Source organism: Triticum dicoccoides, chromosome 7A (genome assembly GCF_002162155.2).
Source record: "Triticum dicoccoides isolate Atlit2015 ecotype Zavitan chromosome 7A, WEW_v2.0, whole genome shotgun sequence".
Classification (NCBI taxonomy): Eukaryota; Viridiplantae; Streptophyta; class Magnoliopsida; order Poales; family Poaceae; genus Triticum; species Triticum dicoccoides.
Genome location: NC_041392.1, coordinates 736451782 through 736475344, shown reverse-complemented (window position 1 = coordinate 736475344; position 23563 = coordinate 736451782). Strand labels below are relative to the sequence as shown.

The following is a 23563-nucleotide window of genomic DNA, read 5'->3' as shown; positions in this document are numbered from 1 at the left end:
TTAACAGTTAACACTACTCCATATCTGAAGAGCAAACGATGCTTCAGGTTCGTCAGGGTTGACATTTTGAAATAAACCCGAAATTGACTTTCAATTCTTTTGGCATTATTTTATTCAGACTTTTGGGGTGTCATGTTACCTCCTCCCATACTTTTTGATCAAAGTATTTTTTCAGGAATTTTTGAATATAATTCAAATGCCATTTTGAAATGAAGTCAAATTCAATTGAAAAATCAAATTCAATCAAAATGCATAGATGCTTAGCTATATTTGTGAAACATTCCAAACTGAAAATTTAAGATGTTACACATACATCCGTCGCCGAGACCCTGCTGTGCCATGTTGCCGAGACTCCACATAGTCGATGCGTCACATGAGACGCCGCACGGCCGATCTGGATCTTGGCAGTGAGGCGGCTTGCTCCAGGCAGCGGCCTTGGGTGGTGGCGTGGCCGTCTAGTGGCACGTCGGTGGCGGTGCCGTGGTGAGGACCCCGTGGTGGACCGGGCAGATCGGGCCGGATGCATGCGATGATGGCCTCCCGTCATGGCCTAGCCGGGGCGGGGTGGACCGGACAGTGGCCGGTGGTGAGGCCCAGATCGTCCTCACATGCATAGCATGGACGTGGCCATGTCCAAGGCGGAACTGCTCTAGCGGTCCGACGGATTCGACCCCGAATCCCGTTAGGTACAGAGACGGTGAAGAGCATGCTTGGGATTCATCCTAATGGCTCTTCCGGCATGGCGCAGTGGGGTGGCAGCCCTCTCTCGATGTTCCAGTGGTGGCGCCCTTCGACAGTGGCTGGAGCGTCAGGATAGACCACAGTTGCAGTGCGGCTGTGGATGATCGCCGGATCTGGGCGGCCATCTCCTTGGCTTTGAAGGGGATCTTGCAGATGCACAGGTTGTTGGTTGGATGTTCTTGGGACGGATCCAGGTGAAAATCTGGTGTTCGGCCGATGGACGGAGCCGGTGATGGTGACGCCCTTGGCGTCGTTTTATTCACGAAGGCATCATCGAGGTGAAACTCCCAACTCCTTCCGCTACCTGCGGGGGAAACCCTGCATCAGAGTTGATCGGATGATGACGGCGCTCTGGTGTCGGTGCTTCCTTGGACACGTCTTTCTTTTTTGGTGTGCAATGGCTCGAGAGACCAGTGGACGGTTTTAGAAGTGGCTCCTCGTGGGATGAGGTCCGCCCCACCTCCTCCATGGCGAGTAGGGAGGGGATCACCCGCCACCACCGTCCGACGGCGACCAGGAAGGAGCCCGGCACCTGACTAATATGGGCGCTCTCTTGGTTGTGTGATCTATGGAACTGTGCTGGCCTATGTTTTGCTATCCCCTGAAGGTCTGCATGGTGGCTTGGTGTTTAAGGTTTTCTCGTGTAATTCGCAATGCTTAGGAGGTCGTTCATTTCGTTGTCCCGTCGCGCGCGTTGTACGGTGTGTGGTCAGAGCTGAGCACATTCACCCTGGAAGAGAGACGAGATTTGTGGATCTAGTAAAGCTTTCAGTATAATAAGCTGGGCCTCCGGGTCTTTTCCTCTAAATTACGCCAAATGTTATTTTCTTTTCACAGCCAGGCACACTCAACATTCCACTGCTCACAAATCATGCTTTATCATGCATACACAAAACACAACACAATCCTAGAAATAAATATGTGCACTTTGTCCAATGTGGGCTGCTGCTTAATAGTACTGGTAATTACATGTATGAACAACAAGCAAAAGCAATTAATGCTCCAAGTCTCACAGCTTGCTGTCCAGTCTGAAGCAAAGCAGCATCACAACACACAATTGAACTTGCTCGCTGAAACTGAATTGCATTAACAGTCTCCAGCCTTCCAAGTAAGTATAAGTATACAGTAGGGAAGAATCGATATACTGCTGATCAACACTGCAGAAACAAACATGCATCATTTTGCCAAGTTGGGGCCATGCTGACCCTGTTGGTCGATCTAGCATGATGGGCGGTGGGACGAGGAATTAAGAAGTGTAAGACAATGAGGGAGGGAGGATAAGACAAGTGGAGGAGGAGGAAGATGGAGTGAGCCGGTGGCGATGAGCGGCCCGGGAACGTGTGCGGTCTCAGCGCCAAATGTGGCCAGAGCAGAGGAGATGTCGCCAGGGCAGGAGCTAGTGGAGGAGGCACTGCACTGCTATCCTGTCTTGAATCATCAGGATTTGTAGCTCGTCGACAGGGAGGGGAGCAGGCCTGCCATATAAAATACATGAAACAAATTAGTACTGCCAAATATTCTCCGAAATATGCATGAATCGTCCATCATGCCACACCCACAGTTTGAAATTTAACTCTTTTAACCATCACTTGATGTCATCAGTTACCTCTGAAATGGTCGACCATGCACAACCACGCAGCTCTCCACGGAGACACCGAGACAGAGGCTCACTGCTAAGTGGTTACTTCTGAATACCGATCAACTTGTACAAAACCGCTGTTGGATGTGAATCGTTCTGCAGAAGCAGAGTAATGAGTCTAGAACTCGGAAAATGATGAACAAGGTAAAGGATTTCATGATCGTGGATATAATCTCTAGGTCATTACTTTGAGTCGTTAGTCTGCTAAATTGGAACTGAATCATTTAAGGTGGACAGGGAAACACCTGAACTATGGTGTCACACATGCCTCGAACAAAACAGTGCTTTAGCAGGGATCTTTTTTTTTTCATTTCTGAAAGAAGCGAAAGAACGGACAACTGACCTTTGAGATAGATGGTCGATGGAAAACGGTCAACTCCTTCAGGAAAACACGACATATGCTTCCATTACTATTATTAGTTTGGATGCAACAAGCAACTTCTGAATTACAACTGTAAAATTGACAGCTGGCAGTAATGATCCTTTAGAATCCAGGTAATAATGAATGTAAGCTGATGAACCTGCTAAGTAGGAAATGAAACTCTGAAGAATGCGGGTCCATAAATGCAATCTCCACAATCCGCACAAGATGTAGTTGGCAGTGGGTTGTACCATGAACCTTCGACCAAGAGCATGAAAAATAACGTACGTATTCAAATATCGCACAAAATGTACATGTTTCATCGCAGAGATATTCAGATAAGTCCGAGGTAACATAGTTGCGTTATGCCACCAAAAATGCAGCAAAAAAGGTGTGCTGCTTACGCCAATTACCAGTCTTGCTTCATCATGGTTTGGAGCTCATCAACAGGGAGAGGAGAAGGCCTGGCATACATGAAACAAATTAGTACCACAAAAAACCTGATTGGTCAACCATGCCACACCGATAATTTGAAATGTAACTTCTATAACCATCGCTTGATGTCATTACCTCTGAAATGGTCAATTATGAACAACTGTGCAGCGCTTTGTCGAGGCACCAAGACAGAGGCTTGCTGTAGGTTACTACTGAATACCAGCTTATTAAAAATTCAGTGTTGGATGTGAATTGCTCTGCAGAAACAGAGTAATGAATCTAAGTCCTGGAAAAAGATGAACTCTTTAACGAAACAGAGTAACGGATTTCATGATCATGGATATAGTTGCTCGGCTTTGAGTCGTTGGTCAAAAGACGAACCTGCTAAAGTGGAACTGAATCTCTGAAGGTTGACAGTGAAACATCAGCATACATCAAATATGCGCATGATGCAGTCAGCACTCAACAGTCAACACTTGGGGGTAGAACGGACTGAGATGTCAGCATCAACATATATCAATATGCACAATATGAGCAGATAATCAACCTGTTCCAATATTGCACGAAACTTATTTTAATTAGCACTGAGATGTATTCAGAAAAAAGGTTAAGCAAACATTCTTGCTTTAAACCAACAAAAATGGAGCAAAGTTGTGTTGACTACACCATATACAGTAAGCAAGAAACACTCATATCTAAAACTACCAGTAGATGAACTTACCAGAGGATAAATTGCTCTTCCGCACCGATTGTTAATCTTGATGTGATTTGTGAAACACAAGATGTGCAGCCACTGGGAAACCAAAACATGCACCAGGGAATATCTAGCGAGGGAAACACCTAAACGATGACGCCACACATTCCTAGAACAATTCAGTGCTTTAGTAGGGATCTTTTTTTTTCTTTTTAAAAGAAGTGAAAGAACGACCAGACTGACCTGTTGAGATGGTTGACATGAAACTGCACAATACTGTTGGTTAAAATAACGGTGGCACGTAGGTGAAATCCAAGCTCGTGAGTTGGGCCGGCCTAGCTGTTGGGCCGAAGATGACGACGGCCCAGTCTAGGAACGAACTAACCGCAGCGCCTGCTGTTCCGATGTTTAGTACCACACTGCTCGGCTAAGAAGGTACTACGCGGCTTAAATAGCCCGGTGCTGAGCGCTCCATCGCCGAGGAAGCAAAGCTGATTCATTAGCTCTGCCGAGGCAAAGAGCTTTCGCTACGTACTTCTGGCCGGGCCTGTCCTGTTGGCTTGTAACCCTTTTCTTTCATCCCTTACTATTTTGCTCCAATTTTTTTTAGTGCTCTATTTATTTGGCTTTCAATGGCTCAGAGGAAGGCGATGTCATCTAACACCACTAATATTTTGCCTTTCCTTTTATCTTTTTTATTGTCCTAATATTTCGCATTTTTCCTCTATCTATCCTATAATATTTTGCCTTCTCATTTATTAGTGTTTTTCTCTTTTGTTCTATGGAAATCATATTTGGCGCAGTGCCAAATATGTGACAACCCCCTGCGAACTTTCCTTGATGTCGCCCAGTCGCTTTGCACGAATTTTAGTGCACTTTCCCTGACACGTCAACATTGGGCTACGTTCGCTTGGGAGGCATAAGACTAGAAAGGATTCATGGATATCCTTCCCACGTGGATCCTGGTGCCCATCCCTCTTCCCCACTGCACACTAAGTGAGCGAGTAAGTGGCTTGTAACCCTTGGTCACCCTCGTTGTGTGTTGGGGGTTAGAAGTATGATGCGATGTTAGTCTTTTTCCTTTTTTGTACTAATATTTTTCCTTTTCAACGGCTCATAGCAATGATATCTTGCCTTTTCTTTCATCCCTTACTATTTTGCTCCAATTTTTTTAGTGCTCTATTTCTTTGGCTTTCAATGGCTCAGAGGAAGGCGATGTCATCTAACACCACTAATATTTTGCCTTTCCTTTTATCTTTTTTATTTTCCTAATATTTCACATTTTTTCCTCTATCTATCCTATAATATTTTGCCTTCTCATTTATTAGTGTTTTTCTCTTTTGTTCTATGGAAATCATATTTGGCGCAGTGCCAAATATGTGACAACCCCCTGCGAACGTTCCTTGATGTCGCCCAGTCGCTTTGCACGAATTTTAGTGCACTTTCCCTGACACGTCAACATTGGGCTACGTTCGCTTGGGAGGCATAAGACTAGAAAGGATTCATGGATATCCTTCCCACGTGGATCCTGGTGCCCATCCCTCTTCCCCACTGCACACTAAGTGAGCGAGTAAGTGGCTTGTAACCCTTGGTCACCCTCGTTGTGTGTTGGGGGTTAGAAGTATGATGCGATGTTAGTCTTTTTCCTTTTTTGTACTAATATTTTTCCTTTTCAACGGCTCATAGCAATGATATCTTGCCTTTTCTTTCATCCCTTACTATTTTGCTCCAATTTTTTTAGTGCTCTATTTCTTTGGCTTTCAATGGCTCAGAGGAAGGCGATGTCATCTAACACCACTAATATTTTGCCTTTCCTTTTATCTTTTTTATTTTCCTAATATTTCACATTTTTTCCTCTATCTATCCTATAATATTTTGCCTTCTCATTTATTAGTGTTTTTCTCTTTTGTTCTATGGAAATCATATTTGGCGCAGTGCCAAATATGTGACAACCCCCTGCGAACGTTCCTTGATGTCGCCCAGTCGCTTTGCACGAATTTTAGTGCACTTTCCCTGACACGTCAACATTGGGCTACGTTCGCTTGGGAGGCATAAGACTAGAAAGGATTCATGGATATCCTTCCCACGTGGATCCTGGTGCCCATCCCTCTTCCCCACTGCACACTAAGTGAGCGAGTAAGTGGCTTGTAACCCTTGGTCACCCTCGTTGTGTGTTGGGGGTTAGAAGTATGATGCGATGTCAGTCTTTTTCCTTTTTTGTACTAATATTTTTCCTTTTCAACGGCTCATAGCAATGATATCTTGCCTTTTCTTTCATCCCTTACTATTTTGCTCCAATTTTTTTAGTGCTCTATTTCTTTGGCTTTCAATGGCTCAGAGGAAGGCGATGTCATCTAACACCACTAATATTTTGCCTTTCCTTTTATCTTTTTTATTTTCCTAATATTTCGCATTTTTTCCTCTATCTATCCTATAATATTTTGCCTTCTCATTTATTAGTGTTTTTCTCTTTTGTTCTATGGAAATCATATTTGGCGCAGTGCCAAATATGTGACAACCCCTGCGAACGTTCCTTGATGTCGCCCAGTCGCTTTGCACGAATTTTAGTGCACTTTCCCTGACACGTCAACATTGGGCTACGTTCGCTTGGGAGGCATAAGACTAGAAAGGATTCATGGATATCCTTCCCACGTGGATCCTGGTGCCCATCCCTCTTCCCCACTGCACACTAAGTGAGCGAGTAAGTGGCTTGTAACCCTTGGTCACCCTCGTTGTGTGTTGGGGGTTAGAAGTATGATGCGATGTCAGTCTTTTTCCTTTTTTGTACTAATATTTTTCCTTTTCAACGGCTCATAGCAATGATATCTTGCCTTTTCTTTCATCCCTTACTATTTTGCTCCAATTTTTTTTAGTGCTCTATTTCTTTGGCTTTCAATGGCTCAGAGGAAGGCGATGTCATCTAACACCACTAATATTTTGCCTTTCCTTTTATCTTTTTTATTTTCCTAATATTTCGCATTTTTTCCTCTATCTATCCTATAATATTTTGCCTTCTCATTTATTAGTGTTTTTCTCTTTTGTTCTATGGAAATCATATTTGGCGCAGTGCCAAATATGTGACAACCCCCTGCGAACGTTCCTTGATGTCGCCCAGTCGCTTTGCACGAATTTTAGTGCACTTTCCCTGACATGTCAACATTGGGCTACGTTCGCTTGGGAGGCATAAGACTAGAAAGGATTCATGGATATCCTTCCCACGTGGATCCTGGTGCCCATCCCTCTTCCCCACTGCACACTAAGTGAGCGAGAAAGTGGGATTCATGGCGCGTAGCACTGCCCACTTCCTCGCCCGACGACCTGTGGGGGAAACACGACCGGAGACGCTTAATTAGACACCCCTACTATAGAGATAAGCACTGATGCTTAAGAAAACTCATTTCATTTTTACCAACCACCTTTCATTCTACAAGGCCGTAGGGTTAACAAGCTACAGCTTGTCCGGACTGAAGCAAGCAGCAGTTACAACAGGACTAGAACTTCTTCTCATGCACTTCCTTGCTAGTTGGAGCTGGAACTGCAATAATCAAATTCCAGCCTTGCAAACATGGTCTGAGGCACACGTCCTAGAGATTAGCATGCATTCATTTTTCAAACATGGTCTGTTTTTTCTAGTTTTATGAAGCTTCTAGAATATTCCTATTTGGTTTTTGTTTTCTTTACTGGTATTACAAGCTTTTATCTCTTATTATTTTTTATAAAATATATTATGGAATTTCCAAAAATATTCACATTTCTAAGAAAATAAAGCTCACAAATTCCAATAAATTTTTAGAACTTTAAGAAATCTTCACAAAGTTTTAATAGTATTCACACTTTTTTATTAACATGTTTCAAAATTTGATTTTTTTTTGTAAATTAAAATAACGTTTTCAGAAAAATTGATGTAATTTAGAAATCATGAAAATTTTGGAATTGGAAACTTTTTTAACATTTGAGAAAAAATCAATTTGTAGAACTTTTTTCCATTCTATAATTTATTTTTAAATTTCTAAAAATTTATTTTCAAGATTTTTTTTAAATCAAATATTTTCAGTTTAAATTTTTTCAACATTTTTGCTGTAGCCGGTTTCCTGGGAAGAAGGAAATGCTCCTTTACCCGATAGCTAAGGTAGGTCGGCCCACTAGCTGCCCATATGTGTGATTGCTCGTAACGAGCGGGTACCACATGATCCAGTCATGCGCCGTTGGCCTGCGTAATGTTGTTTTTCTTCGAGTTCTCAAACAGTTTGGTTTTAAGCAATAGTTCCGTCAATTTCTTTGTAGATTTTTTGTTTTCAGAAGAATTTTTTAAGTGACACTTTGAAATCTTTTTTTTGCGACAGGAACACTATTTTAGTTACACGTGTATTTTTTAATATTACATGATAATTGTAGAAACATAGATGAACTTTATATAAAAAATGCTTGAACACAAAAAAATGGTCACAGTGTAAATGTCCGCCATGTTTAAAAATGTGATCACCACATAAGTGTAAAAAATACTTGCCATGTCTTTACCTTTAAAATATTCATATATGTGAACCAACATATATATGATTGGATGGTTAGAGAGACGGTGGTATCCCCAGCCCACCAGGGTTCAAGCCCTGGTGCTCGCGTTATTCCTGGATTCATTTCAGGATTTTCGGCGATGCGCTTTCAGTGGGAGGAGACGTTCCCGTCGACAACGAGGCGCCTACGGTGACTTAGTAAATTTCAAGACGACATGCCGGCTCAGTCTCTCGGAGGTGCTCATATGGGTAGGGTGTGCGTGTGTGCATTCATAGGGGTGAGTGTATGCGCGTATGTATGAGCGTTTGCGTCTGTATTGGTGTTAAAAAAATCATATATATACAAAAAATATTATAAAAATGAAAAAGCTATAAATGAAAAATAAAATAAGTAAGAGACATATGAATAGTTTCTTTTGACAACCTAGAATATTTTACAACGTGTGTAAAAGGTTTTTTTTCCTGTGGCACGTAAACACTTCGTTTCTAGAGAATGTCATGATGATTAGCTTTATTAATTAAAACACACTTACCTGGTCAATTCACAAGGGGAGGATAGGGCTAGGAGGATCATGAACCCAAATACAACTGTTAACACAACACTCTCAGCCAAGGTGTGTGCAATAAAATTAGCCTCTCTTCGTCTCTTGGAAAGAACACAAACTCCACTTTAACGAAAGAAGAGACTTGAATGCAGATATCCCGCTGTATTTCCACATATATTTTTTTTAGAAAAAGGCCATCATGCCTAGCTTTATTAATCAAATAACGCTTACATTGTCTGCTAATAGTTCGGAAATAAAAGAGGGCGGTGGGTCCAATCACAAATTTGGTGGATCAACAAGGCCATTTTGCGCTAGCACATGAGCTACCTTATTAGATCCCGATTACAATGCTCTAACGACCTTCCCAAAATCAACTAGTAGTAACGTGCAATCTTCTAGGATTGGCGCTGCGATCATCGAATGCCCCAAGTTTTGTTGTAGAGCCTCCACAAGAATTAGGTTGTCTGTTTGAACACGAACAATATACAACCAGCTGTGTTTGTGAGTTTTGAGACCCTCCCGTAGAGCTGCAGCCTCAGCCGACAACACATCAGCTACATAATCAAGTTTTGTCGTCGCAGCTCCAATGAATAAGCCCCTATTATCCTACAGGATTGCTCCACAAGCCCCTGTATGATCCTCTTCCGAAAAAGCAGCATCCACATTCAAAGCTACTTGGTTCTGAAGTAGTTTCTTCCATCGATCGACACGAGGGGTCACCACCCGTTTACAGGCTGCACGTACATAAATCAGAGAAAAGGCCTGTATTGCCTGGCATGTTCCTTTCGGGGTTTGAACCTGTTCTTGGCGAGCGATACATCTTGTCTGCCACCAAAGGTACCAACTCGTAACAGCTATATTGGCACATCTAAATTACCCTACCTGACTTACAAACCCAACCAGAAGTACCGAGTAAACACTTAATAAAAGAAGCTTGTTCAATTCACTCTTTTTAAGTGTGATATATGCGAATATTTTTCTATGTTTCAGACCTTTTCCTTATTCGCACGCCATGGCATCAATTTCTTATAGTAAATCTTCTCCACTATATATTTTTTCCCCAATGATTGTGCATGAATCGTCTCATTATCTCTGATGTCTTCAAGATATTTTTTGGTAATATATGGAGCCATCATTGCCTTGATAGCCTACTCTTTGCTGCAGGTGTGCTCATTGATATATCTTTTGACAAGCAAACTCTTGGACCTAGTTACATACAAGTACCAGGGACAATCTTCAACACATATCACCTCAACCCTGGTTCTAGTATTTCTGATATTCTTCACAGGCACTCTGTTTTTTATGCTATATTCATCTATTGCTTCTCGCAACTGCTCAACAGTTGAAAAGAACATTCCAACTTTAAACTCGGGTTCCTTCATGTCGACCGATGTGAATGACTTGAACTTGAACATGAAGTTATCATCTTTAGAATCTGGTAATTCAAGCTCACCATCAGAATCTTCCATCTTCCTTTTATATCCTTCTTATCCTTGTCCTTCACGTCATTGTCTTGAACTTGCTCTCTACCTTTGTCAGGGATCATTGAATCTTTCACATCTTGATCCACAAAGGCGGCAAACAAATCATCATCTCCATCAAGTGGATCATTGTCATTGTCAAAAAAGTCTGCATCTGAATCAAGCCTGTCACTGTCGCTATCATCTTCCGTCAAGCTCTTAAATTTCTTCAATCTCTCCAGCTTCTCATCCATCTGGCCAGTGATATGTCCCTCTGGCTGCCCTGAAAACTGCTATGTAGGCTTGCACTGATTCATAATGACACTAGGCTGTTCTGAAGCATTTGCTTCTATCAACACATCATCCCATATGCTACTGTCAATCACATACATCTGATCCAAATAAAGAACTATATTGTTGTCCCTGGGCACTGAAGAACTGAGCTTTTGAAGGTTATCATCATTGCACACAAAGAAAAGACCATCAACAATTGTGTGGCCAGGCAGCAACCAGTAAACCTTTGTACTTGGTACTGTCGGGGTAGCCCAATTTCTCCAACAAATCCACAATATAAAGTACTGACCATTCCTCAACAACACAAAAGTCAAAGAAGTCAATTTTGTCATCAATATATGTTTGGTTGCTTCCCAAACCACAGAAAAATCCACCATGATGAACCTCAATAGTGAACACTGGATCATCGAGACCTGCCCCACTTCTTCCCCTGATCTTTCTTTCCCTCTTCCTATAAACATTGATTCTCTCTCCTAACCACTCTTAAATATGCGAAATACACGGAATCGGTCCACAACTACAATGCACAATAACACAAAGTAAAGGTTCAGTCTTTGCACTTCAACAAAAAACATACATTACTTTTGTGCATATATATTCAGTTCAAACAGAGTGTAAAGGTTCTGTTTTTTCCCCTTAGATCACCACCCATATTCAGTTTATGCAATGAATATGGCACATATATATTCAGTTTCTGCACTAAATATGGGAATATGTTCTGTTTTTGCGCTGAACATGAGTAGATGTTCATTTTTTTTCCAGTTAAAACAGAGTATAAAGGTTCAGTTTTAGCACCTAAAATGATCTGTTCTTTCACCTAGACAGAGTAGATTTCACACATAGGAATAATTTGTAAAGGTTTAGTTCTTTCCCACATATATATTCAGTTACAACAAAGTGTAAAGGTTCAGTTTTTGCACTGAATATGATTTTTTCTTCCACCTGTCCAGAGCAAATTTTCACACATAGGAACAAGTGTAAGAGTTCAGTTTTTGTGCACATGTATATATTCAGTTTAAACTGAGTGTAAAAGTTCAGGTTTTCCCCCTTATATCACCACACATAGGAACAAAATGGCAGCCATGCTTACAAACTACTCCCTCCGTTTCGAATTACTTGTCGCAGGTATGGATGTATCTAGATGTATTTTAGTTCTAGATACATCCATTTCTAAGACGAGTAATTTGGAACAGAGGGAGTAGACCTCAGTACAGAAATTTGGCATCAGTCCATCGAAAATGATTAACAACAAAGAAAAGATCCAATCGTCGATGATCACATATGCCCTATTCCATGGAAGAGGACACGGAGGCAGAGAGAAGAGGAGAGGAGGAAGACCATCCACGGCTTGCCGGAATTGAGCCGCCTTAGGTCGCCGTCGATCGTCCTGCTCCAGGGAAACCGTCCAGAGAAGAGTACAAGAAAGGAAGGGTTTGGTCTAGCCCTGATTGGCGCGGGACTTCAGTTGCGTCCATTTCACAATTAACACCCTGGGAAAGATAACACTCGCAGAGCGGTCCAGTCTTAGCCGAGGTGGCAGCCACGTGTGCAGGATCAGACCCCCGAAACGTTTCTTTGGCCTAAAGTGTGCTCATAATCTAGTTTGCGGCCTAATCTGTGCTGATTTTGAGTTTGTGGCCTAAAGTGTGCTTTTAATTGGAGTTTATGGATTAACCATGCATTTCACTCTAAAATTAGCCTCTCTTCGTCTCTTGGACAGAACAAAAACTCCAGTTTAACGAAAGAAGAGACTTGAATGCGGATATCCCGCTATGTTGGCACATCACCGCTTATTTTGCTACTAGTTAAATTTACCGATCTAAATTCCCCTACTTGGCTTATAAACCCAACCAAAAGTACCGAGTAAACACTTAATAAAAAAGAACTTGTTCAATTCACTCTTTTTAAGTGATATAGTAGTATGTGATTAGTTTTGAGTTAAATACATTAGAAGTCTTACAACTTGCGCGCGACAATCAGTTTGGTGCACGAACTTGCAAAATACGTGTTTCTGGTCATTAAACTTGTGCGGGTGTGCAAATACGGTCATATTTCCCGTACGTGGATGTATTTGCTGCCTACGTGGCAATGCCAGTGTAGCAAGGGCCCATTGCCAGTGCCTAGTGCACGTGATGTTTTTTCTGCAAAAACACCCTCGTTTTTTTACTTTGTACAAAAGCACTCCAACAATAGTTGTCCGCTGGGTCCCAGCCGCCAGTATTCGCTATAAAAACATTTGGCTGGAAAAAATGGGACAGAGCGAGTTCGAAACTACAAACTGCTGTAATGGCGCTAACAACCTAACCACCACAACTGATCGTGCTTGCTGTTTCATTTGGACTACTAAGGTATATCACCTCTTGGATAAAAGTACACATTCTGAATATATTTTCTTTTCTCTGCATTTTCCAATTCAAAATGATTTAGATTCAAACAAAATTTCCACTGATTCGTTTGAAAGAAAATTACATACATTCCTTAAGCACAACATTTTCTTTTATCTAAATTTTTAATTTAAAATTCGAATTTAAAGAAAAAAATTATTTGATTTTTCGGGGAAAAAATTGCGTAAATTCATTCGGACCTATAATTTCTTTTATCAAGATTTTCCAAATTTTAATATATTTGAATTCAGACAAAATATCCAGTGATTTGTTCGAAAGAAATTTGCGTACATTGATTATGAACTGTATTTCTTTTATATAGCTTATTCAAATTCAAACAAAAATTAGATGATTTGTCCAAACAATACTTACATTCATTCTGAGCCACATTCCTTTTCTCTAGATTTTCAAATTTTGAATTATTCGATTTGAAACAAAGTTTTTCTGATTTGTTCCCACAAAATGTGTATATTCATTGTGCACTGTATTCACTTTTCTATATTTTTAATTTTTAAATTATTTTTGTGCTGAATTTTTTGATATATTATATGTTTTTTTCCGACATCGTATGCAAAAGTTATAGCCGTTTTACATTTTCCCTACACTTTTTGCAAAACATGTCCAAATTTAAGTTTTCAAATTTTCCTAACTAGTAGATGTAGTAATGTAACTACCTCTCGAAGCTCCCTTATTTTTTAAAGTTTTTATCATTTTCTTTTGATTTTTTTAAAAACTGAAATGGCGATACACGTAGGGGGGGGGGGGTAGAGTTTGAAAATTGACCTATAGTGCCGGTTTGTGTCTTCAACCGGCACTATAGGTTAAGACTCTTTAGTGCCGGTTGGTGACACACACCGGTACTATAGGTTAGACCTTTAGTGCCGGTTTGCGTCACAAACCGTCACTAAAGGGGCTCGTGGGGCCCTGGCCTGACGCCAGCCTGCCACCACCCCTTCAGTACCGGTTCGTGGTACGAACCGGTACTAAAGGTTCATTACGAACCGGTACTATTGATCGCCATCACGAACCGGTACTATTGATCACATTAGTGCCGGTTTAACCGGCACTAATGTTCTTCACATTTGACCCTTTTTCTACTAGTGAGGCCACGTGGAGGCCCATCTGTCCCGGTTCTGCATTGAACCGGGACTAAAGGGACAGGACATTAGTACCGACCCTTTAGTCCCGGTTCAGGAACCGGGACAAAAGGCCCTTATGAACCGGGACAACAGGCCCTTTTTCTACTAGTGCAGCATAGCTTATAATTATACGATTTTTGTCCTCACCCAAGAAATAACATGATATGTGGTAGAACTTAGCACTATACCTTAGAAACACACACCAGGTAACTAGTTCGCTTAGCATTCAGAAATTTTGACCTTTAGCTTGCTTGTTGCTAGTGATCTGCATTGTTTTGACAGCTTTTTGCTGCAATATAAGATCTGCAGCTCTTCCAGAGAGGGTGGGAGACCCTCCTTCGGCAGCTGTGATATGCGATTACAACATTCAATCTTCAATGTCTTGAGGGACGGAAGGCTGTACAGCCCCGCCTGAAGATCTACGAGATCATCACAATAACATAAAACCAGTTTCTCCAGCGAAAGTGGGAGGCCCTCTTTCGGCAGTCCTGAAATGTGATTACAATTGTTGATCATCAATTTTTTGAGGGATGGAAGGCTGTGCAGCCCCGCCGGAAGATTCACAAGGTCATCACAATGCATAAACATGAGATTTTGCAGGGACCTATGGAGCAGAAACGCTCTCTCTTCCTCATCTGTTAGTCTCTCCTCTTCCAAATATTTTAGTTCTAGTCGTTGGAGGCAGGTGAGGCCCTTGTAGAATGATGTCGTAAGGCGAGACAAATCATCGATCTTAAGACTTTCCAGTCTAGGGAAAATTCCATCTATTAGCTCATAACTCTCTCCAGCCGTTGTAAGTGCCGGGATAGGGGATTTGACTACTTCCAAATGCCTGAGGTTCACGAGGGATCGCAAGCCCTCTAGTGTAACGAGCGAAGTACAGTCGAAAATTCCCAAATGTTCTAGCAGCGTGAAGGATTCCAGCTGTAGAAATTCCAAACTTGAGTTCTCACATAATCCCAAAGACCTGAGTGTTCCAAGCGATTCCATGCCTTGTAATGTGGTGAGTGATCTGCATTTTGTAATTATCAAATCTTCCAACGACGTGCAGGAGTGCAGCATTAGAGAACTCAAACTTTGGCTACAATGTACTACTAATTTTTTGAGGCGGGTATGGTTATTCAGAAAGCAGGGCTGCATGGTTTCCTGGGAATACTCAGCAATTCTGATTTCTTCAAGTGATTGCGGGAGGAGCAATCTTCCCTGCACCAAATACGAGAACAACTCGAAGCATTCCCCAATTTTTAGATACTCAAGGGAGGTGAATCCAGCGAAATCTTTTCTGCTTCCATCAAATATTAGACATGGACATTTGCGAATAGTAATCTTTTTGAGAGAGGAGGTGAGATTTAATGGAATGTATAACAATCCGTCTGCAGCTGAGCTCACGGACAAATCATTTTGATATCCTGATGATGAAGCCTCCGAGGCTGGGACAATATTCGACTGACTGTTTCTTTCCTCTTCAATCCGTAACCGTGTCAACTTCGGACAGCCCACTAACATCAATTCCTTCATGGCTGGCGCATGTCGAAGCATCAGAGATAGCCATTTCCCCGTTATTCCACATGAATCAATACTAAGAATTTCAAGAAATGGGAGGGCATTACAATCTGCAGCTATCACGTCTTCATGGGTGTGCACTGACACAACATCTGAAGAGAAGAGTTTTGTGCAGCTTTCTATGCTCAAACTCTCTAGAGATACCAGATGAGAAAAACTTATTAGTGAAATAGACACCAGATTCTGGCAGCCTTTTATTTCCAAGTGTTTCAGGTCCCTCAGATTATGGAATGCCAAGATTTTGTCATCCAGTCTCATCTCACCAGAAGACTCACCCAAAAGACTATTTGGAATAATTTCGAACGTTTCCATGGAAAAAGATTTTATAGTTAGAAACGTTGAAACTTTGCTGATTAAAAGCTCAGAAAATGTGGCTGAAGGCCGAAGAGGGACCAATACTTGCAAGTGAGGACAATCGCAGATTATGAATTTTGTAAGACTGGGCAACCATGCATTCTTCTCCATTTTGAAGCTATGATGTTTCTCCAGCAAATTAAACATCTTAAGTGCAGGGCAACCTCGGATCTCCAGTACCCTTAAACCAGAGTTCATATCTCCGAGAGAAGTGCAGAAACAATTCTCCAACTCTGGCATCTCAACTAAAACTAGCTCCTCCAATGACGGAACCGATACTTCTCTTACTTCCCGCATATTGCTCAACTTCAACCTTATAAGAAACGGAAACCTTTCCAGACATGGAAGTATCCAGCCCTGTCCACAGTTCTCTAGATGAATTGTCTGCAAAGAGGTAAGCCAACCATCTAATATTTGATGGGAAAACTTGCTCTTAACTTGAGACGGTGAACCCAGCTCAACATGAACGCCCTCAAGTTTTAGATACCGGAGATGTGTATGATTTACCCAACTACACATGAAGGAATGAGAATCAGCAGATGATGCAGACAAATGAAGCACTCGCAAATGGTGTTCCTTTTGGAATGTATCTTTGAAGACTTTGAAGAAGAAAGGGTCATACTGCCCAATTAACACCAATGTCCTCAAGTTTGTCACTGATGTAAATGCACTTCGTAATTTTTCTTCAAATTTCTCATTACGAGATCTGTTGCTGGTTTGATTATCCATCAGATATACATAATCGGTTAGTATTGACAAATGGTGTACAGTTGGCAATATTTCATTGAAATGTATATCATCTATTGTTGCACACTCTGTTCTTGAAACAATCCTTGCAAAATCATGCATAAGATCACTAATGGCATATGAAGTTTGCCTGCCAGAAGAGAATAATTCTTCATTTTCTCTAACCTGCTCAAAAAAGCCCAGGTTTACCAATTCAGTTAGATAGTTCCATCCCATCTCCTCCAAATTCTGATTTGAATGAGTTCGCTTCACAAATCCCTGTGAAATCCACATACGAACTAACTCTTCGACGGGAAACTGATAATCGTATGGGAATATAGAACAATATGAGAAGCACTGTTGTAAATGGAAGGGTAGCTCGTCATAGCAAAGCTTCAAAGCCGGCATGATGCCGTTACTGAGTTGCAATGATTTCCAACATCCATTCTTCATAATGTTAGTCCAATGTTTGACAGTAAGATGTTCCCTTAATAGTGCTCCTGCAGTTTGTGCCGCTAATGGGTTTCCTTTTAACTTTTCTGCTATTTGTTGCCCGATGTCACATAGACTTTCTTGCTCTTCGTAGTTCTCATCACCAAATACACATGCTTTAAACAGTAACCAGAAATCATCCTTTTCCAATGCACCTAAATTAATTGGTTCCATTGTTCCTCTCTTTTTTGCAACAAATGTTTTTCTAGTTGTCACGAGTATCAAATTGTTGTTTGCAGCATTAGACTTAAAAGGAGCCAATAGCTGGTCCCATCGGCAGTCCTTTCTATCATCCCAGACATCATCTAGAACAACCAGAACCCTCTTTGATTTGATATTACTCTTCAAGACCTCCTGAAGCTTGGCAAAGCTGCAAAGTCCTTCGTGTGTGTCTTGGGACACAAAATCTAACATCTCCCTTGTGAGTCTCACTTCATCAAAGTTTTTAGACACCCAAATCCATATCCTGTGATCAAATTGATTTTCCACGGCAGGATCATTGTATACGAGTTGGGCAAAAGCAGTCTTCCCAATTCCTCCGATGCCTACAATAGGCACAACAGTGGCACCACCAGCTGATTTGTGTTCTCTTATCAGCTTGATTATAAATTTCTTCTCTGCAGCTCTCCCGTACATTTTTCTTTGAACGAGACTTGATGTTCTTCGGCATGGATCAGATGTTGTACTCTGATGATGATCTGTAGTTGCAGCAGAGTCTAACCCAAGTATGTCGAGAACCCCTCTCACATCCCCTTGGATGCCCTCCAATTGACTAATTGTTTGTTGTAACCTGTTGGAAAATCCGTCCTTGTTCCACAGGTATGTGTTATCTGTTGTGACTTGTGTTGACTCGTGATCAGTTCTCATCCTTTTTCTGCTTGATGGATTACCAACTGCAACATCCATATCATTTCCAGTAGCATTGGCCATGCTACAATAAGAACGAAAGAAAGCAAAGGTTCTTAAGCAAATCGTTTACTGAGAAGTGATGCACATGGATGTAGAAACGAGTAAATTCTGGCTTTTATTAATTAGAGAGGCATGAACTGCCGTAGACGGTAAACCGTACCTTAAGGAAGGGTCTTGCGGTTGGTGACTTGCCCTACAACCAGCACTCTTGATATGCCTGCTCAAAACCCCTGTCCCATTTGTAGTCTTACATTGGACTACCATGTGACAGTATTTACATTCTGCCTCCACAGGGTTTCCATTACCATCTCTTATTACCACAAAGTGGTCCCATGCCTTGGACCGTTGCCTCTTCCCACGACTGCTACTTGTTGGTGGTATATCAGTATCGACCATTGATGTCGAAGTAGCTGTGCCAAAAAAAAGAGAAGTGTTAGCATGGTCCCGTGAGCTGAACTTCTCTTTCACATTTAGATACAAAATCATGCGAAAAGTTTATATGTTCGGTGAAATAATACTCCCAGTGTCTCACAAGACCTTTCTTTTTTGCGGGGGAAACCTATGAAGCATGGATACTTCAAAAGCTGTTGTGTTGCCGTACCGGATGGCACCGATACTCTGATATGGCTAATATGGCTCCGATACTCGTATCCTAGAAGTATACCTTTTTTTATTTAAAGAGGAGAAAAGAAATGCCAATACAGCCCCGAGGGAGGACCAATAGCCTGCAACCACTAACCCTAACCTTCCTCTCTCGCACTCTGTTCGACCGCAGCAGGGATTGGGGATCGAGGGCGAGTCCGGCGTGCCGCCGCAGCTGCTGCCTCCACCGCCTGGGGTGGCTCGGCGCCTTGTATGCTTGCTGCTTATTGCTTGGCTGCTTGCTGGCTTCCGTACTTCCGTAGTAAGTAGTAGACTAGTATTACACTATTACTACACTGTGTGCTTGATACCTTCCATCGGCCATCGCTGAGAGAAATAGCTGCACAAAGGAGGCTATCACTTCGATTTATACATCTATTCTTCTACAATCTATACACATGTCCCTCTGCTTGTTGATGCTGGTGGGATAAATGGCTGATTTTGCTACTTTGCTGCTACTGTCTACTGCTAGGAAGGGAAATACGATATGGCATCTGCAGGGAGTGGTATGACAGCAAGCAAATCTTCACTTGGTGGGGTAACTAATGGGGCAGTATTTTGATCTCATCTCACACATTCTATTATGTTTGTATTTATTACATGTCATTTTATTAATTATTTATACATACTCGTCGTATCGATGTTTCTAGAAATTGCCGTATCCTATATCATCATACTGGTGTTGCAGTATCGGCGCTTCATAGGGGGAAAGTAAACAGAACATGAATCATTTCAACAAAACGTTAGTAACTCGTATGAACTGACCAAAACATGAACAAAACTAGATTTCACAGCGGCATGGACTCTCTATTTCTACATGACTACCTAAAGAAGGAAGCTCGGATAAATTCTAATTCCGATCAACCGTACATGAAGCGTTTCAGCAGAACACTAACTGTACGAACTGACACAAAGAGCACGGTTTTCTGTAGGCCAAGCTACCTGGTACCCTATATCAGGGCCGTCCAGAATGCACTGTGATGGATCGAGATATGTGCAAAAGTCTGAAATCTGCAGCTCGGTTAGGATGATCAATGCATAGTTCTAAATAGCGCGTTGCCGACCTCCCTGCCGTCAACAGCAGAGACCACCACGCGGACTCCCTTGATTGCAGACGTGAGCCCCTCGATTTCCTCCGCAAGCCCGGCCTCGCGGACCCAGGGCTTGCCAATGAGGGGGTGTGAAAGGATCTCTTGCGCTAGCCACCCGATCCCGGCGGCCTCCATCGCCATCCGGCGGAAGGGATCGTGAGCGAGCGGCCGGCCGTGGCGTGGAGTGGACGGACGGAGGAAGCAAAGCAAAAAATGCAGGCTATGACGAGACCTCAGCTCCACATATAAATAAAGACTGTTAACGGGCTAAATGGCCAGTCTGTATACATGGGCTGGGCTATGACCATGAGCAAAAACCTCAACAACAACAAATGAAGGTCCACCTCATTTCAAATTTTAATACCCTCTTTTATTTCAAATATTCAAGCACTCCATTTATTCACACAAATACAAGTATGCTAACAGAATTTAGGGGAAAAAATACATATTCGTACTACCACTCAAAATTAAAAGAAATCACAACATAAGTACAAAAAATTATAAAGGCGGGAACTATTTGGGGATGGCGGACGCAAAACCTCCGAGGCCCGCAACCAGGACAAGGGGCAGGATGGAGCACCACAGGACGGTCTTCCCGGCGGCTTGCCGGTCACGCGGATGTCGGTTCACCCAGAGGCCAGCCCAGGCCTCTCCGCACCCAAAGAGCACGAGAATGGCGTAGTAGGAGTAGAAGACCACCTTGCCACCATGGAGGAAGACGCCGCCGGGGCCCCGGTAGACGATCAGCCACAGCGCTCCTGCGGCCTCGAGGACGCCACACAGCAGCAGCGTCGCCGGCAGCTTCTCCCGGTCGAGGCTGGCCTCCACGATCGCGCCCACCGCGCTGCTATCCAGCTCCGGCTCCAGCCCCAGCTCCATGTATATTTTCCTTGCTTAGTTGGCTACTTGGTTTCTTGTGAACTACAATCTACTTGGTCAGTGATTATATACGCAGCGGGAGGGCAGACAGAAGCAACGATGATCCGGGAGTATTTCCATTATGCATTGATGGAAAGGGGTTTAGCCCGGTTTAAAAAAAAAATCACAGCGGCATCGGCTATTTCTACACCATCACCTAAAGAGCGGAGCCCAGCTCAGGTAAATTCTAGTTAACTGTATTTGGCAACAAAGACTCACAACTGAAGTAATCTACAGCTGGTGGTAGGCAGGCTTACACTGTTTGAGCCTGTGGGAGCTGAGGTCGTCGATCACGTTGGCCGCATCATAGAGCGCCTCCTTGAGCTCAGCAAGAGATTCAGCCAGTGGCTCGTTGCCGAGCCCCCTGCCGTCAACAGCGGAGACGACCATGCGGACTCCCTTGATTGCAGACTTGAGCCCCTCGATTTCTTCCGCGAGCCCGGCCTCGCGGACCCAGGGCTTGCCGATGAGGGGGTGTGAAAGGATCTCTTGCGCTAGCCACCCGATCCCGGCGGCTTCCATCGGCAGATCCGGCGGAAGGGATCGTGAGCGGCCGGCCGTGGCGTGGAGTGGACGGACGAAGGAAGCAAAGCAAAATACTCTGGAGGGGAGACGGCAGCTCTTCTCCAGCTTGGTTTATATATACATACAATACAAAAACTGTAACAGGCTAGGCCTAAATGGGTTATTGTCGAGTTAAAGCTTGAAAGGCCTGCATGTCTGTTTAAATGGGCTGGGCTGGGCTATCATCACGAACAAAAAACCTCAATGTACGACAACAAAATGAAGGTCCTCAAAGGAAAAAATATAAATGCAGGTCCTCCTCATTTTAATTTTTTTGAAATAAATTTCTCTTACTTTATTTCTTATTCAAGCACTCCATCATCCATACACACAAATACATAAACGCTCACAGAATTTAGGAAAAATATATAGTATTTTGGTATGTACTACCACTCAATTTTTGTTTCAAAAACAACAAAAAATGTTTAAAGGCGGGAACTATTTGGGGATGGCGGATGCAAAACCTCCGAGGCCCGCAACAAGGACGAGAGGCACGATGGAGCACCACAGGACGGTCCTCCCGACTGCTCGTCGGTCGCATGGCCGCTGGTTCACCCACAGGCCAGCCCAAGCCTCTGCACAGCCGAAGAGCACCAGAGCGACGAGAATGGCGTAGTAGGAGTAGAAGACCACCTTGCCACCATGGAGGAAGACGCCGTCTGGACCCCGGTAGACGAGCAGCCAAAGCGCCGCGGCGGCCTCGAGGACGCCGCACAGCAGCAGCATCGCCGGCAGCTTTTCCCGGTCAAGGCTGGCCTCTACGATCGCGCCCACCACGCTGCTCTCCAGCTCCAGCTCCAGCCCCAGCTCCATGTATATTCTCCTTGCTTAGTTTGGTTACTTGGTTTCTTATGATCTATCTACCGGAGTCTGTGATTATATATGCAGCGGGAGGAACAGGCCACAAACCCAAGCAGCGGGAGTAAACACGCATTAGGACAAGAGACGTACGTAAAATATTAGCTGCGGAGGTTCCAAACTGATGTATTTTATTAGTGTTAGCTTCGAAGCGGGGTGAGTATAAGAGATGTGTGGATAGACAACACGAACACGAAGGAACCCGAACTAGATGCATCTGGGTAGTACTGTATGTGCTAGCTAGGTAGCCAACACGACAGAAGAATACAGATACGAACACGAAGATGAACCCGAGCCCGAGCGCATGCACGCACAACAACGAAGGAACCCGTCTAGCAGCTCTTTTCTTCTTTTCTTCTTTTCCAAGGGAAGAACACCCCAACGGACGAAAACACGCCCGTGATTTGCCGGTTTAAAAATGGAACGTCTCTCTCTTCATGCGTAAATGAACGATCTTTTTTCTTTTCTTTTGCGAATGCATAAATGAACGATCTAGCACACGCTCGCCTCAGGTGTTACTCTGAGTTTTATTGAATTTTCTACCTATTGATCTGTACTCCTTTCTGAATCGGGTTTCTTTGCGGTTTTCTTCTGTTTTTCAATTTTGCTTTTTTATTTTTGTTTTTGTTTTTATTTTTTCACTCTTTATCTTTTGGGGGTTTTCTACCTTTTCTATTTTACCTATTTTGTGCAAATAAAAATTTCAAAGATGTACAATTTTTAACGAATAATTTTAACACACGATGAACATGTACTTAATACTCGACAATCCTTTTTGTAATACAAGGTGACCATTAAGATTCATGGTGGACATATTTTTAATACATTAAATTTTTTTAATTACATGAGCATTTTTTTAAATGGATGACGACTTATAATGAATAGATAACATTTTAAAAACGCACGATAAACATGTTTTCAATACATGACAATATTTTTAGTATCATGAACATGTTTTGAAATGCGTACAGACATATAAAGAACTGGCTAACATTTTCATGTACACAATGAACAATCTTTGTATACATAATATGAGCGTTCAATTACACTATCCACATTCTCTAAATATATAATTAACATTTTTCAAATGCATGCTGGACATATAGTACTTGATGAACGTTAAAAAAACTGTTTCCCTTTCGAGAGAAGCATTGCCGGTTCCATGAGTGAACCGCGCTCCTCGCTAGGAGTTCGCGTGCTGCTGGGCCTGGCCTAGTGCGCGCACTAGGGAAGGTATAGTAAT

At 42.6% G+C, this 23563-nt stretch overlaps 1 pseudogene; it reads right to left on the bottom strand.

The window, feature by feature from the left end:
- Positions 1–14422: 14422 nt before the first annotated feature.
- Positions 14423–21420, bottom strand: LOC119334129 (annotated as a pseudogene).
- Between the last annotated feature and the right edge of the window lie 2143 nt (positions 21421–23563).